The 16,178-nt window shown below is 43.1% G+C and overlaps 9 pseudogenes; all 9 read right to left on the reverse strand.

The window, feature by feature from the left end:
* Positions 1–748: 748 nt before the first annotated feature.
* On the reverse strand, positions 749–1,012 carry LOC130286021 (U2 spliceosomal RNA; annotated as a pseudogene).
* A 1,904-nt stretch (positions 1,013–2,916) lies between these two features.
* On the reverse strand, positions 2,917–3,180 carry LOC130286022 (U2 spliceosomal RNA; annotated as a pseudogene).
* Positions 3,181–4,654: 1,474 nt separating this feature from the next.
* LOC130289739 (U2 spliceosomal RNA) lies at positions 4,655–4,917 on the reverse strand (annotated as a pseudogene).
* Positions 4,918–6,387: 1,470 nt separating this feature from the next.
* On the reverse strand, positions 6,388–6,651 carry LOC130286023 (U2 spliceosomal RNA; annotated as a pseudogene).
* A 1,485-nt stretch (positions 6,652–8,136) lies between these two features.
* On the reverse strand, positions 8,137–8,401 carry LOC130289344 (U2 spliceosomal RNA; annotated as a pseudogene).
* Positions 8,402–9,877: 1,476 nt separating this feature from the next.
* On the reverse strand, positions 9,878–10,141 carry LOC130289092 (U2 spliceosomal RNA; annotated as a pseudogene).
* Positions 10,142–11,621: 1,480 nt separating this feature from the next.
* LOC130286024 (U2 spliceosomal RNA) lies at positions 11,622–11,885 on the reverse strand (annotated as a pseudogene).
* Positions 11,886–13,362: 1,477 nt separating this feature from the next.
* On the reverse strand, positions 13,363–13,626 carry LOC130286025 (U2 spliceosomal RNA; annotated as a pseudogene).
* A 1,472-nt stretch (positions 13,627–15,098) lies between these two features.
* LOC130286026 (U2 spliceosomal RNA) lies at positions 15,099–15,362 on the reverse strand (annotated as a pseudogene).
* Between the last annotated feature and the right edge of the window lie 816 nt (positions 15,363–16,178).

Below are 16,178 nucleotides of genomic sequence, written 5' to 3' on the forward strand. Positions count from 1 at the left end.
TTTTTTTTTCTTCATGCTTCTTTCTTCATCCTTTTTTCTTTCTGTCATTCAGACTTTCATTCATTCGATCTCTCTCACTCACTTGCTTTAACTCATTTGTTCTCACTCACTCACTCACTCACTCAATCACTCACTCACTCATTCACTCTCACTCACTCTCACTCTCTCACTCACTCGCTCACTAAGTCAGTCTCTCTCTCTCTCTCTCTTTTTCTTTTTATATATATTTTTTTCCGTCTTCTTCTTCTTCTTCTTCAGACCCTGTCATAGCACTAATGCCTTTCCAATACCACCAGCAGATGGAGACACTCCATTGCAACATTGGTTGTGAGCAGCAGTTTCTAAAAACAAATGCCTCATGGCGGATTTCCCATCCATCAATGGATGGTAAATTTTGTTTTTATCATTCACTGACCACAGAAACCAATGCATGGTCAAGCAACAGCAATGACACACCCTTGTGTATAGGCATGAGACCCTCATGTCATTTAACAGGATTCAGCACCACCCACAAGACAGCTACCTGTCATGTCATGTCAAACCTGCACAGGTGTGCTAGATTATTATTATTTAGTTTTATTTTATTTTTTTACACCAATCAGTGTGCAAACATGGTCATTAAAACGCTAAATGAATAGACGTTCATAAACCAGTCAGTGCAACTCATCATTTTGGTCTCCAATTCTCAAACTCAAATTCTCACCCACGGAGGATTAAATGAGAATCTTTCTTGTTTAACACTGGAATGGGGTGGTGCACTGTTCACTACCCGAAGATACTGCCACATCGGGTCAATGCATAGGGCGACAGAAGCAAGCTTCCAAATCAGCTCCCTTTCTCAAAAATCCATTTAATTTATGGTCCCCAGATAGGGAACGTATGTATCAGTATGTGCTCACAAGTCACCCAAGTGCAAGTATTCACACAAAAAAAAACGTGCCTCAGGATGCGATCTGTCGCAAGATCCTTTCTTTTTTTACACTTGATCTAAGCCAAAAGGCCTAGAGGGGATAACCGGGAAAGGGGTGGACCCAACCATGTCCCCTTCATGAGCACTCACATTACTCATAGGAATGGAAGGAAGGCTGGCAGCCAACCAGCCTCCCATACACTTTCTGGGTGGGTGGCAGTCAGCCACCCATACATACATACAGCACAGGCTAAACCCACATCATCACTTAAAAAAAGGACAGGCGACCATTGCACTCTGATGGAGCATTTAGCAATGCAATCCATAGCCTGGCTTTTGCCTGAACCCCCATCACTCCTCCTCTTGCATATAAGACAATATTTCAGATCTGCATATGAAAACAACACGCCTACCTTTGTTGCACATAGCTGCCTGCCTGTCTCTAGTTACCCCACTGGCTGTAGCTGCGTCCCTTCCGACATGGAATAACACCAACTGTAATGATAAACTGAAAATTAACAGTATAAACCTGCATCATTTTGGACTCTGGTATTTGCTGAATCCGGGTGACCTGACAATCGATGGTGGTGCCGCTGGTGATTCTGGCCTTCTTGGAATCTGTTGGGCCTATGTGTTAGCTCACACATCACTTGGGTATCCATGGTAACTACCACAACATGGTCATCTGCAGTTTACATCTAGCCCGTGGCATTGAATGGCATTTTAAAAGTGCTAAGGGTCCTGGTGCAATAATCCTCCCATGAGGATCAGCCTCAACGGCTTTGTAGATTGCACTCATGTCAGCAACTCCATATACATTTTTTTTTCTTCATGCTTCTTTCTTCATCCTTTTTTCTTTCTGTCATTCAGACTTTCATTCATTCGATCTCTCTCACTCACTCACTCACTCACTCACTCAATCACTCACTCACTCATTCACTCTCACTCACTCTCACTCTCTCACTCACTCGCTCACTAAGTCAGTCTCTCTCTCTCTCTCTTTTTCTTTTTATATATATTTTTTTCCGTCTTCTTCTTCTTCTTCTTCTTCTTCTTCTTCTTCTTCTTCAGACCCTGTCATAGCACTAATGCCTTTCCAATACCACCAGCAGATGGAGACACTCCATTGCAACATTGGTTGTGAGCAGCAGTTTCTAAAAACAAATGCCTCATGGCGGATTTCCCATCCATCAATGGATGGTAAATTTTGTTTTTATCATTCACTGACCACAGAAACCAATGCATGGTCAAGCAACAGCAATGACACACCCTTGTGTATAGGCATGAGACCCTCATGTCATTTAACAGGATTCAGCACTAGTGTTGAGCGGCATAGGCCATATTCGAATTCGCGAATATTAGCGAATATATGGACGAATATTCGTCATATATTCGCGAATATTCGCATATTCGTTATATTCTCGTTTTATTTTCGCGTATGCGAAAATACGCGCATGCGAAAATTAACATATGTGGAAATTCGCATATGCGAAAATTAGCATATGCTAATTTTCGTATATGCGAATTTTCGCACGCCAGTCTCACACAGTAGTATTACAGCCTTCTTTACACCACACAAGCTGGAAGCGGAGAGGGATGATCACTGTGATGTGTACTGTGAAAAAAAAAAAAAAAAAAAAAAACGAATATTCGTAATTACGAATATATAGCGCTATATTCGCGAAATTCGCGAATTCGCGAATATGCGATATTCGCGAATAATATTCGAATTGCGAATATTCGCGAGCAACACTATTCAGCACCACCCACAAGACAGCTACCTGTCATGTCATGTCAAACCTGCACAGGTGTGCTAGATTATTATTATTTAGTTTTATTTTATTTTTTTACACCAATCAGTGTGCAAACATGGTCATTAAAACGCTAAATGAATAGACGTTCATAAACCAGTCAGTGCAACTCATCATTTTGGTCTCCAATTCTCAAACTCAAATTCTCACCCACGGAGGATTAAATGAGAATCTTTCTTGTTTAACACTGGAATGGGGTGGTGCACTGTTCACTACCCGAAGATACTGCCACATCGGGTCAATGCATAGGGCGACAGAAGCAAGCTTCCAAATCAGCTCCCTTTCTCAAAAATCCATTTAATTTATGGTCCCCAGATAGGGAACGTATGTATCAGTATGTGCTCACAAGTCACCCAAGTGCAAGTATTCACACAAAAAAAAACGTGCCTCAGGATGCGATCTGTCGCAAGATCCTTTCTTTTTTTACACTTGATCTAAGCCAAAAGGCCTAGAGGGGATAACCGGGAAAGGGGTGGACCCAACCATGTCCCCTTCATGAGCACTCACATTACTCATAGGAATGGAAGGAAGGCTGGCAGCCAACCAGCCTCCCATACACTTTCTGGGTGGGTGGCAGTCAGCCACCCATACATACATACAGCACAGGCTAAACCCACATCATCACTTAAAAAAAGGACAGGCGACCATTGCACTCTGATGGAGCATTTAGCAATGCAATCCATAGCCTGGCTTTTGCCTGAACCCCCATCACTCCTCCTCTTGCATATAAGACAATATTTCAGATCTGCATATGAAAACAACACGCCTACCTTTGTTGCACATAGCTGCCTGCCTGTCTCTAGTTACCCCACTGGCTGTAGCTGCGTCCCTTCCGACATGGAATAACACCAACTGTAACGATAAACTGAAAATTAACAGTATAAACCTGCATCATTTTGGACTCTGGTATTTGCTGAATCCGGGTGACCTGACAATCGATGGTGGTGCCGCTGGTGATTCTGGCCTTCTTGGAATCTGTTGGGCCTATGTGTTAGCTCACACATCACTTGGGTATCCATGGTAACTACCACAACATGGTCATCTGCAGTTTACATCTAGCCCGTGGCATTGAATGGCATTTTAAAAGTGCTAAGGGTCCTGGTGCAATAATCCTCCCATGAGGATCAGCCTCAACGGCTTTGTAGATTGCACTCATGTCAGCAACTCCATATACATTTTTTTTTCTTCATGCTTCTTTCTTCATCCTTTTTTCTTTCTGTCATTCAGACTTTCATTCATTCGATCTCTCTCACTCACTTGCTTTAACTCATTTGTTCTCACTCACTCACTCACTCACTCAATCACTCACTCACTCATTCACTCTCACTCACTCTCACTCTCTCACTCACTCGCTCACTAAGTCAGTCTCTCTCTCTCTCTCTTTTTCTTTTTATATATATTTTTTTCCGTCTTCTTCTTCTTCTTCTTCTTCTTCTTCTTCAGACCCTGTCATAGCACTAATGCCTTTCCAATACCACCAGCAGATGGAGACACTCCATTGCAACATTGGTTGTGAGCAGCAGTTTCTAAAAACAAATGCCTCATGGCGGATTTCCCATCCATCAATGGATGGTAAATTTTGTTTTTATCATTCACTGACCACAGAAACCAATGCATGGTCAAGCAACAGCAATGACACACCCTTGTGTATAGGCATGAGACCCTCATGTCATTTAACAGGATTCAGCACCACCCACAAGACAGCTACCTGTCATGTCATGTCAAACCTGCACAGGTGTGCTAGATTATTATTATTTAGTTTTATTTTATTTTTTTACACCAATCAGTGTGCAAACATGGTCATTAAAACGCTAAATGAATAGACGTTCATAAACCAGTCAGTGCAACTCATCATTTTGGTCTCCAATTCTCAAACTCAAATTCTCACCCACGGAGGATTAAATGAGAATCTTTCTTGTTTAACACTGGAATGGGGTGGTGCACTGTTCACTACCCGAAGATACTGCCACATTGGGTCAATGCATAGGGCGACAGAAGCAAGCTTCCAAATCAGCTCCCTTTCTCAAAAATCCATTTAATTTATGGTCCCCAGATAGGGAACGTATGTATCAGTATGTGCTCACAAGTCACCCAAGTGCAAGTATTCACACAAAAAAAACGTGCCTCAGGATGCGATCTGTCGCAAGATCCTTTCTTTTTTTACACTTGATCTAAGCCAAAAGGCCTAGAGGGGATAACCGGGAAAGGGGTGGACCCAACCATGTCCCCTTCATGAGCACTCACATTACTCATAGGAATGGAAGGAAGGCTGGCAGCCAACCAGCCTCCCATACACTTTCTGGGTGGGTGGCAGTCAGCCACCCATACATACATACAGCACAGGCTAAACCCACATCATCACTTAAAAAAAGGACAGGCGACCATTGCACTCTGATGGAGCATTTAGCAATGCAATCCATAGCCTGGCTTTTGCCTGAACCCCCATCACTCCTCCTCTTGCATATAAGACAATATTTCAGATCTGCATATGAAAACAACACGCCTACCTTTGTTGCACATAGCTGCCTGCCTGTCTCTAGTTACCCCACTGGCTGTAGCTGCGTCCCTTCCGACATGGAATAACACCAACTGTAACAATAAACTGAAAATTAACAGTATAAACCTGCATCATTTTGGACTCTGGTATTTGCTGAATCCGGGTGACCTGACAATCGATGGTGGTGCCGCTGGTGATTCTGGCCTTCTTGGAATCTGTTGGGCCTATGTGTTAGCTCACACATCACTTGGGTATCCATGGTAACTACCACAACATGGTCATCTGCAGTTTACATCTAGCCCGTGGCATTGAATGGCATTTTAAAAGTGCTAAGGGTCCTGGTGCAATAATCCTCCCATGAGGATCAGCCTCAACGGCTTTGTAGATTGCACTCATGTCAGCAACTCCATATACATTTTTTTTTCTTCATGCTTCTTTCTTCATCCTTTTTTCTTTCTGTCATTCAGACTTTCATTCATTCGATCTCTCTCACTCACTTGCTTTAACTCATTTGTTCTCACTCACTCACTCACTCACTCAATCACTCACTCACTCATTCACTCTCACTCACTCTCACTCTCTCACTCACTCGCTCACTAAGTCAGTCTCTCTCTCTCTCTCTCTTTTTCTTTTTATATATATTTTTTTCCGTCTTCTTCTTCTTCTTCTTCTTCTTCAGACCCTGTCATAGCACTAATGCCTTTCCAATACCACCAGCAGATGGAGACACTCCATTGCAACATTGGTTGTGAGCAGCAGTTTCTAAAAACAAATGCCTCATGGCGGATTTCCCATCCATCAATGGATGGTAAATTTTGTTTTTATCATTCACTGACCACAGAAACCAATGCATGGTCAAGCAACAGCAATGACACACCCTTGTGTATAGGCATGAGACCCTCATGTCATTTAACAGGATTCAGCACCACCCACAAGACAGCTACCTGTCATGTCATGTCAAACCTGCACAGGTGTGCTAGATTATTATTATTTAGTTTTATTTTATTTTTTTACACCAATCAGTGTGCAAACATGGTCATTAAAACGCTAAATGAATAGACGTTCATAAACCAGTCAGTGCAACTCATCATTTTGGTCTCCAATTCTCAAACTCAAATTCTCACCCACGGAGGATTAAATGAGAATCTTTCTTGTTTAACACTGGAATGGGGTGGTGCACTGTTCACTACCCGAAGATACTGCCACATCGGGTCAATGCATAGGGCGACAGAAGCAAGCTTCCAAATCAGCTCCCTTTCTCAAAAATCCATTTAATTTATGGTCCCCAGATAGGGAACGTATGTATCAGTATGTGCTCACAAGTCACCCAAGTGCAAGTATTCACACAAAAAAAAACGTGCCTCAGGATGCGATCTGTCGCAAGATCCTTTCTTTTTTTACACTTGATCTAAGCCAAAAGGCCTAGAGGGGATAACCGGGAAAGGGGTGGACCCAACCATGTCCCCTTCATGAGCACTCACATTACTCATAGGAATGGAAGGAAGGCTGGCAGCCAACCAGCCTCCCATACACTTTCTGGGTGGGTGGCAGTCAGCCACCCATACATACATACAGCACAGGCTAAACCCACATCATCACTTAAAAAAAGGACAGGCGACCATTGCACTCTGATGGAGCATTTAGCAATGCAATCCATAGCCTGGCTTTTGCCTGAACCCCCATCACTCCTCCTCTTGCATATAAGACAATATTTCAGATCTGCATATGAAAACAACACGCCTACCTTTGTTGCACATAGCTGCCTGCCTGTCTCTAGTTACCCCACTGGCTGTAGCTGCGTCCCTTCCGACATGGAATAACACCAACTGTAACGATAAACTGAAAATTAACAGTATAAACCTGCATCATTTTGGACTCTGGTATTTGCTGAATCCGGGTGACCTGACAATCGATGGTGGTGCCGCTGGTGATTCTGGCCTTCTTGGAATCTGTTGGGCCTATGTGTTAGCTCACACATCACTTGGGTATCCATGGTAACTACCACAACATGGTCATCTGCAGTTTACATCTAGCCCGTGGCATTGAATGGCATTTTAAAAGTGCTAAGGGTCCTGGTGCAATAATCCTCCCATGAGGATCAGCCTCAACGGCTTTGTAGATTGCACTCATGTCAGCAACTCCATATACATTTTTTTTTCTTCATGCTTCTTTCTTCATCCTTTTTTCTTTCTGTCATTCAGACTTTCATTCATTCGATCTCTCTCACTCACTTGCTTTAACTCATTTGTTCTCACTCACTCACTCACTCACTCACTCACTCAATCACTCACTCACTCATTCACTCTCACTCACTCTCACTCTCTCACTCACTCGCTCACTAAGTCAGTCTCTCTCTCTCTCTCTCTCTCTTTTTCTTTTTATATATATTTTTTTCCGTCTTCTTCTTCTTCTTCTTCTTCTTCTTCAGACCCTGTCATAGCACTAATGCCTTTCCAATACCACCAGCAGATGGAGACACTCCATTGCAACATTGGTTGTGAGCAGCAGTTTCTAAAAACAAATGCCTCATGGCGGATTTCCCATCCATCAATGGATGGTAAATTTTGTTTTTATCATTCACTGACCACAGAAACCAATGCATGGTCAAGCAACAGCAATGACACACCCTTGTGTATAGGCATGAGACCCTCATGTCATTTAACAGGATTCAGCACCACCCACAAGACAGCTACCTGTCATGTCATGTCAAACCTGCACAGGTGTGCTAGATTATTATTATTTAGTTTTATTTTATTTTTTTACACCAATCAGTGTGCAAACATGGTCATTAAAACGCTAAATGAATAGACGTTCATAAACCAGTCAGTGCAACTCATCATTTTGGTCTCCAATTCTCAAACTCAAATTCTCACCCACGGAGGATTAAATGAGAATCTTTCTTGTTTAACACTGGAATGGGGTGGTGCACTGTTCACTACCCGAAGATACTGCCACATCGGGTCAATGCATAGGGCGACAGAAGCAAGCTTCCAAATCAGCTCCCTTTCTCAAAAATCCATTTAATTTATGGTCCCCAGATAGGGAATGTATGTATCAGTATGTGCTCACAAGTCACCCAAGTGCAAGTATTCACACAAAAAAAAAACGTGCCTCAGGATGCGATCTGTCGCAAGATCCTTTCTTTTTTTACACTTGATCTAAGCCAAAAGGCCTAGAGGGGATAACCGGGAAAGGGGTGGACCCAACCATGTCCCCTTCATGAGCACTCACATTACTCATAGGAATGGAAGGAAGGCTGGCAGCCAACCAGCCTCCCATACACTTTCTGGGTGGGTGGCAGTCAGCCACCCATACATACATACAGCACAGGCTAAACCCACATCATCACTTAAAAAAAGGACAGGCGACCATTGCACTCTGATGGAGCATTTAGCAATGCAATCCATAGCCTGGCTTTTGCCTGAACCCCCATCACTCCTCCTCTTGCATATAAGACAATATTTCAGATCTGCATATGAAAACAACACGCCTACCTTTGTTGCACATAGCTGCCTGCCTGTCTCTAGTTACCCCACTGGCTGTAGCTGCGTCCCTTCCGACATGGAATAACACCAACTGTAACGATAAACTGAAAATTAACAGTATAAACCTGCATCATTTTGGACTCTGGTATTTGCTGAATCCGGGTGACCTGACAATCGATGGTGGTGCCGCTGGTGATTCTGGCCTTCTTGGAATCTGTTGGGCCTATGTGTTAGCTCACACATCACTTGGGTATCCATGGTAACTACCACAACATGGTCATCTGCAGTTTACATCTAGCCCGTGGCATTGAATGGCATTTTAAAAGTGCTAAGGGTCCTGGTGCAATAATCCTCCCATGAGGATCAGCCTCAACGGCTTTGTAGATTGCACTCATGTCAGCAACTCCATATACATTTTTTTTTCTTCATGCTTCTTTCTTCATCCTTTTTTCTTTCTGTCATTCAGACTTTCATTCATTCGATCTCTCTCACTCACTTGCTTTAACTCATTTGTTCTCACTCACTCACTCACTCACTCAATCACTCACTCACTCATTCACTCTCACTCACTCTCACTCTCTCACTCACTCGCTCACTAAGTCAGTCTCTCTCTCTCTCTCTCTTTTTCTTTTTATATATATTTTTTTCCGTCTTCTTCTTCTTCTTCTTCTTCTTCTTCTTCAGACCCTGTCATAGCACTAATGCCTTTCCAATACCACCAGCAGATGGAGACACTCCATTGCAACATTGGTTGTGAGCAGCAGTTTCTAAAAACAAATGCCTCATGGCGGATTTCCCATCCATCAATGGATGGTAAATTTTGTTTTTATCATTCACTGACCACAGAAACCAATGCATGGTCAAGCAACAGCAATGACACACCCTTGTGTATAGGCATGAGACCCTCATGTCATTTAACAGGATTCAGCACCACCCACAAGACAGCTACCTGTCATGTCATGTCAAACCTGCACAGGTGTGCTAGATTATTATTATTTAGTTTTATTTTATTTTTTTACACCAATCAGTGTGCAAACATGGTCATTAAAACGCTAAATGAATAGACGTTCATAAACCAGTCAGTGCAACTCATCATTTTGGTCTCCAATTCTCAAACTCAAATTCTCACCCACGGAGGATTAAATGAGAATCTTTCTTGTTTAACACTGGAATGGGGTGGTGCACTGTTCACTACCCGAAGATACTGCCACATCGGGTCAATGCATAGGGCGACAGAAGCAAGCTTCCAAATCAGCTCCCTTTCTCAAAAATCCATTTAATTTATGTTCCCCAGATAGGGAACGTATGTATCAGTATGTGCTCACAAGTCACCCAAGTGCAAGTATTCACACAAAAAAAAACGTGCCTCAGGATGCGATCTGTCGCAAGATCCTTTCTTTTTTTACACTTGATCTAAGCCAAAAGGCCTAGAGGGGATAACCGGGAAAGGGGTGGACCCAACCATGTCCCCTTCATGAGCACTCACATTACTCATAGGAATGGAAGGAAGGCTGGCAGCCAACCAGCCTCCCATACACTTTCTGGGTGGGTGGCAGTCAGCCACCCATACATACATACAGCACAGGCTAAACCCACATCATCACTTAAAAAAAGGACAGGCGACCATTGCACTCTGATGGAGCATTTAGCAATGCAATCCATAGCCTGGCTTTTGCCTGAACCCCCATCACTCCTCCTCTTGCATATAAGACAATATTTCAGATCTGCATATGAAAACAACACGCCTACCTTTGTTGCACATAGCTGCCTGCCTGTCTCTAGTTACCCCACTGGCTGTAGCTGCGTCCCTTCCGACATGGAATAACACCAACTGTAACGATAAACTGAAAATTAACAGTATAAACCTGCATCATTTTGGACTCTGGTATTTGCTGAATCCGGGTGACCTGACAATCGATGGTGGTGCCGCTGGTGATTCTGGCCTTCTTGGAATCTGTTGGGCCTATGTGTTAGCTCACACATCACTTGGGTATCCATGGTAACTACCACAACATGGTCATCTGCAGTTTACATCTAGCCCGTGGCATTGAATGGCATTTTAAAAGTGCTAAGGGTCCTGGTGCAATAATCCTCCCATGAGGATCAGCCTCAACGGCTTTGTAGATTGCACTCATGTCAGCAACTCCATATACATTTTTTTTTCTTCATGCTTCTTTCTTCATCCTTTTTTCTTTCTGTCATTCAGACTTTCATTCATTCGATCTCTCTCACTCACTTGCTTTAACTCATTTGTTCTCACTCACTCACTCACTCACTCACTCACTCAATCACTCACTCATTCACTCTCACTCACTCTCACTCTCTCACTCACTCGCTCACTAAGTCAGTCTCTCTCTCTCTCTCTCTTTTTCTTTTTATATATATTTTTTTCCGTCTTCTTCTTCTTCTTCTTCTTCTTCTTCTTCAGACCCTGTCATAGCACTAATGCCTTTCCAATACCACCAGCAGATGGAGACACTCCATTGCAACATTGGTTGTGAGCAGCAGTTTCTAAAAACAAATGCCTCATGGCGGATTTCCCATCCATCAATGGATGGTAAATTTTGTTTTTATCATTCACTGACCACAGAAACCAATGCATGGTCAAGCAACAGCAATGACACACCCTTGTGTATAGGCATGAGACCCTCATGTCATTTAACAGGATTCAGCACCACCCACAAGACAGCTACCTGTCATGTCATGTCAAACCTGCACAGGTGTGCTAGATTATTATTATTTAGTTTTATTTTATTTTTTTACACCAATCAGTGTGCAAACATGGTCATTAAAACGCTAAATGAATAGACGTTCATAAACCAGTCAGTGCAACTCATCATTTTGGTCTCCAATTCTCAAACTCAAATTCTCACCCACGGAGGATTAAATGAGAATCTTTCTTGTTTAACACTGGAATGGGGTGGTGCACTGTTCACTACCCGAAGATACTGCCACATCGGGTCAATGCATAGGGCGACAGAAGCAAGCTTCCAAATCAGCTCCCTTTCTCAAAAATCCATTTAATTTATGGTCCCCAGATAGGGAACGTATGTATCAGTATGTGCTCACAAGTCACCCAAGTGCAAGTATTCACACAAAAAAAAACGTGCCTCAGGATGCGATCTGTCGCAAGATCCTTTCTTTTTTTACACTTGATCTAAGCCAAAAGGCCTAGAGGGGATAACCGGGAAAGGGGTGGACCCAACCATGTCCCCTTCATGAGCACTCACATTACTCATAGGAATGGAAGGAAGGCTGGCAGCCAACCAGCCTCCCATACACTTTCTGGGTGGGTGGCAGTCAGCCACCCATACATACATACAGCACAGGCTAAACCCACATCATCACTTAAAAAAAGGACAGGCGACCATTGCACTCTGATGGAGCATTTAGCAATGCAATCCATAGCCTGGCTTTTGCCTGAACCCCCATCACTCCTCCTCTTGCATATAAGACAATATTTCAGATCTGCATATGAAAACAACACGCCTACCTTTGTTGCACATAGCTGCCTGCCTGTCTCTAGTTACCCCACTGGCTGTAGCTGCGTCCCTTCCGACATGGAATAACACCAACTGTAACGATAAACTGAAAATTAACAGTATAAACCTGCATCATTTTGGACTCTGGTATTTGCTGAATCCGGGTGACCTGACAATCGATGGTGGTGCCGCTGGTGATTCTGGCCTTCTTGGAATCTGTTGGGCCTATGTGTTAGCTCACACATCACTTGGGTATCCATGGTAACTACCACAACATGGTCATCTGCAGTTTACATCTAGCCCGTGGCATTGAATGGCATTTTAAAAGTGCTAAGGGTCCTGGTGCAATAATCCTCCCATGAGGATCAGCCTCAACGGCTTTGTAGATTGCACTCATGTCAGCAACTCCATATACATTTTTTTTTCTTCATGCTTCTTTCTTCATCCTTTTTTCTTTCTGTCATTCAGACTTTCATTCATTCGATCTCTCTCACTCACTTGCTTTAACTCATTTGTTCTCACTCACTCACTCACTCACTCACTCAATCACTCACTCACTCATTCACTCTCACTCACTCTCACTCTCTCACTCACTCGCTCACTAAGTCAGTCTCTCTCTCTCTCTCTCTTTTTCTTTTTATATATATTTTTTTCCGTCTTCTTCTTCTTCTTCTTCTTCTTCTTCAGACCCTGTCATAGCACTAATGCCTTTCCAATACCACCAGCAGATGGAGACACTCCATTGCAACATTGGTTGTGAGCAGCAGTTTCTAAAAACAAATGCCTCATGGCGGATTTCCCATCCATCAATGGATGGTAAATTTTGTTTTTATCATTCACTGACCACAGAAACCAATGCATGGTCAAGCAACAGCAATGACACACCCTTGTGTATAGGCATGAGACCCTCATGTCATTTAACAGGATTCAGCACCACCCACAAGACAGCTACCTGTCATGTCATGTCAAACCTGCACAGGTGTGCTAGATTATTATTATTTAGTTTTATTTTATTTTTTTACACCAATCAGTGTGCAAACATGGTCATTAAAACACTAAATGAATAGACGTTCATAAACCAGTCAGTGCAACTCATCATTTTGGTCTCCAATTCTCAAACTCAAATTCTCACCCACGGAGGATTAAATGAGAATCTTTCTTGTTTAACACTGGAATGGGGTGGTGCACTGTTCACTACCCGAAGATACTGCCACATCGGGTCAATGCATAGGGCGACAGAAGCAAGCTTCCAAATCAGCTCCCTTTCTCAAAAATCCATTTAATTTATGGTCCCCAGATAGGGAACGTATGTATCAGTATGTGCTCACAAGTCACCCAAGTGCAAGTATTCACACAAAAAAAAACGTGCCTCAGGATGCGATCTGTCGCAAGATCCTTTCTTTTTTTACACTTGATCTAAGCCAAAAGGCCTAGAGGGGATAACCGGGAAAGGGGTGGACCCAACCATGTCCCCTTCATGAGCACTCACATTACTCATAGGAATGGAAGGAAGGCTGGCAGCCAACCAGCCTCCCATACACTTTCTGGGTGGGTGGCAGTCAGCCACCCATACATACATACAGCACAGGCTAAACCCACATCATCACTTAAAAAAAGGACAGGCGACCATTGCACTCTGATGGAGCATTTAGCAATGCAATCCATAGCCTGGCTTTTGCCTGAACCCCCATCACTCCTCCTCTTGCATATAAGACAATATTTCAGATCTGCATATGAAAACAACACGCCTACCTTTGTTGCACATAGCTGCCTGCCTGTCTCTAGTTACCCCACTGGCTGTAGCTGCGTCCCTTCCGACATGGAATAACACCAACTGTAACGATAAACTGAAAATTAACAGTATAAACCTGCATCATTTTGGACTCTGGTATTTGCTGAATCCGGGTGACCTGACAATCGATGGTGGTGCCGCTGGTGATTCTGGCCTTCTTGGAATCTGTTGGGCCTATGTGTTAGCTCACACATCACTTGGGTATCCATGGTAACTACCACAACATGGTCATCTGCAGTTTACATCTAGCCCGTGGCATTGAATGGCATTTTAAAAGTGCTAAGGGTCCTGGTGCAATAATCCTCCCATGAGGATCAGCCTCAACGGCTTTGTAGATTGCACTCATGTCAGCAACTCCATATACATTTTTTTTTCTTCATGCTTCTTTCTTCATCCTTTTTTCTTTCTGTCATTCAGACTTTCATTCATTCGATCTCTCTCACTCACTTGCTTTAACTCATTTGTTCTCACTCACTCACTCACTCACTCAATCACTCACTCACTCATTCACTCTCACTCACTCTCACTCTCTCACTCACTCGCTCACTAAGTCAGTCTCTCTCTCTCTCTTTTTCTTTTTATATATATTTTTTTCCGTCTTCTTCTTCTTCTTCTTCTTCTTCTTCTTCAGACCCTGTCATAGCACTAATGCCTTTCCAATACCACCAGCAGATGGAGACACTCCATTGCAACATTGGTTGTGAGCAGCAGTTTCTAAAAACAAATGCCTCATGGCGGATTTCCCATCCATCAATGGATGGTAAATTTTGTTTTTATCATTCACTGACCACAGAAACCAATGCATGGTCAAGCAACAGCAATGACACACCCTTGTGTATAGGCATGAGACCCTCATGTCATTTAACAGGATTCAGCACCACCCACAAGACAGCTACCTGTCATGTCATGTCAAACCTGCACAGGTGTGCTAGATTATTATTATTTAGTTTTATTTTATTTTTTTACACCAATCAGTGTGCAAACATGGTCATTAAAACGCTAAATGAATAGACGTTCATAAACCAGTCAGTGCAACTCATCATTTTGGTCTCCAATTCTCAAACTCAAATTCTCACCCACGGAGGATTAAATGAGAATCTTTCTTGTTTAACACTGGAATGGGGTGGTGCACTGTTCACTACCCGAAGATACTGCCACATCGGGTCAATGCATAGGGCGACAGAAGCAAGCTTCCAAATCAGCTCCCTTTCTCAAAAATCCATTTAATTTATGGTCCCCAGATAGGGAACGTATGTATCAGTATGTGCTCACAAGTCACCCAAGTGCAAGTATTCACACAAAAAAAAACGTGCCTCAGGATGCGATCTGTCGCAAGATCCTTTCTTTTTTTACACTTGATCTAAGCCAAAAGGCCTAGAGGGGATAACCGGGAAAGGGGTGGACCCAACCATGTCCCCTTCATGAGCACTCACATTACTCATAGGAATGGAAGGAAGGCTGGCAGCCAACCAGCCTCCCATACACTTTCTGGGTGGGTGGCAGTCAGCCACCCATACATACATACAGCACAGGCTAAACCCACATCATCACTTAAAAAAAGGACAGGCGACCATTGCACTCTGATGGAGCATTTAGCAATGCAATCCATAGCCTGGCTTTTGCCTGAACCCCCATCACTCCTCCTCTTGCATATAAGACAATATTTCAGATCTGCATATGAAAACAACACGCCTACCTTTGTTGCACATAGCTGCCTGCCTGTCTCTAGTTACCCCACTGGCTGTAGCTGCGTCCCTTCCGACATGGAATAACACCAACTGTAACGATAAACTGAAAATTAACAGTATAAACCTGCATCATTTTGGACTCTGGTATTTGCTGAATCCGGGTGACCTGACAATCGATGGTGGTGCCGCTGGTGATTCTGGCCTTCTTGGAATCTGTTGGGCCTATGTGTTAGCTCACACATCACTTGGGTATCCATGGTAACTACCACAACATGGTCATCTGCAGTTTACATCTAGCCCGTGGCATTGAATGGCATTTTAAAAGTGCTAAGGGTCCTGGTGCAATAATCCTCCCATGAGGATCAGCCTCAACGGCTTTGTAGATTGCACTCATGTCAGCAACTCCATATACATTTTTTTTTCTTCATGCTTCTTTCTTCATCCTTTTTTCTTTCTGTCATTCAGACTTTCATTCATTCGATCTCTCTCACTCACTTGCTTTAACTCATTTGT

The sequence above is a fragment of the Hyla sarda genome, chromosome 8 (genome assembly GCF_029499605.1).
Source record: "Hyla sarda isolate aHylSar1 chromosome 8, aHylSar1.hap1, whole genome shotgun sequence".
NCBI classification, from domain to species: domain Eukaryota; kingdom Metazoa; phylum Chordata; class Amphibia; order Anura; family Hylidae; genus Hyla; species Hyla sarda.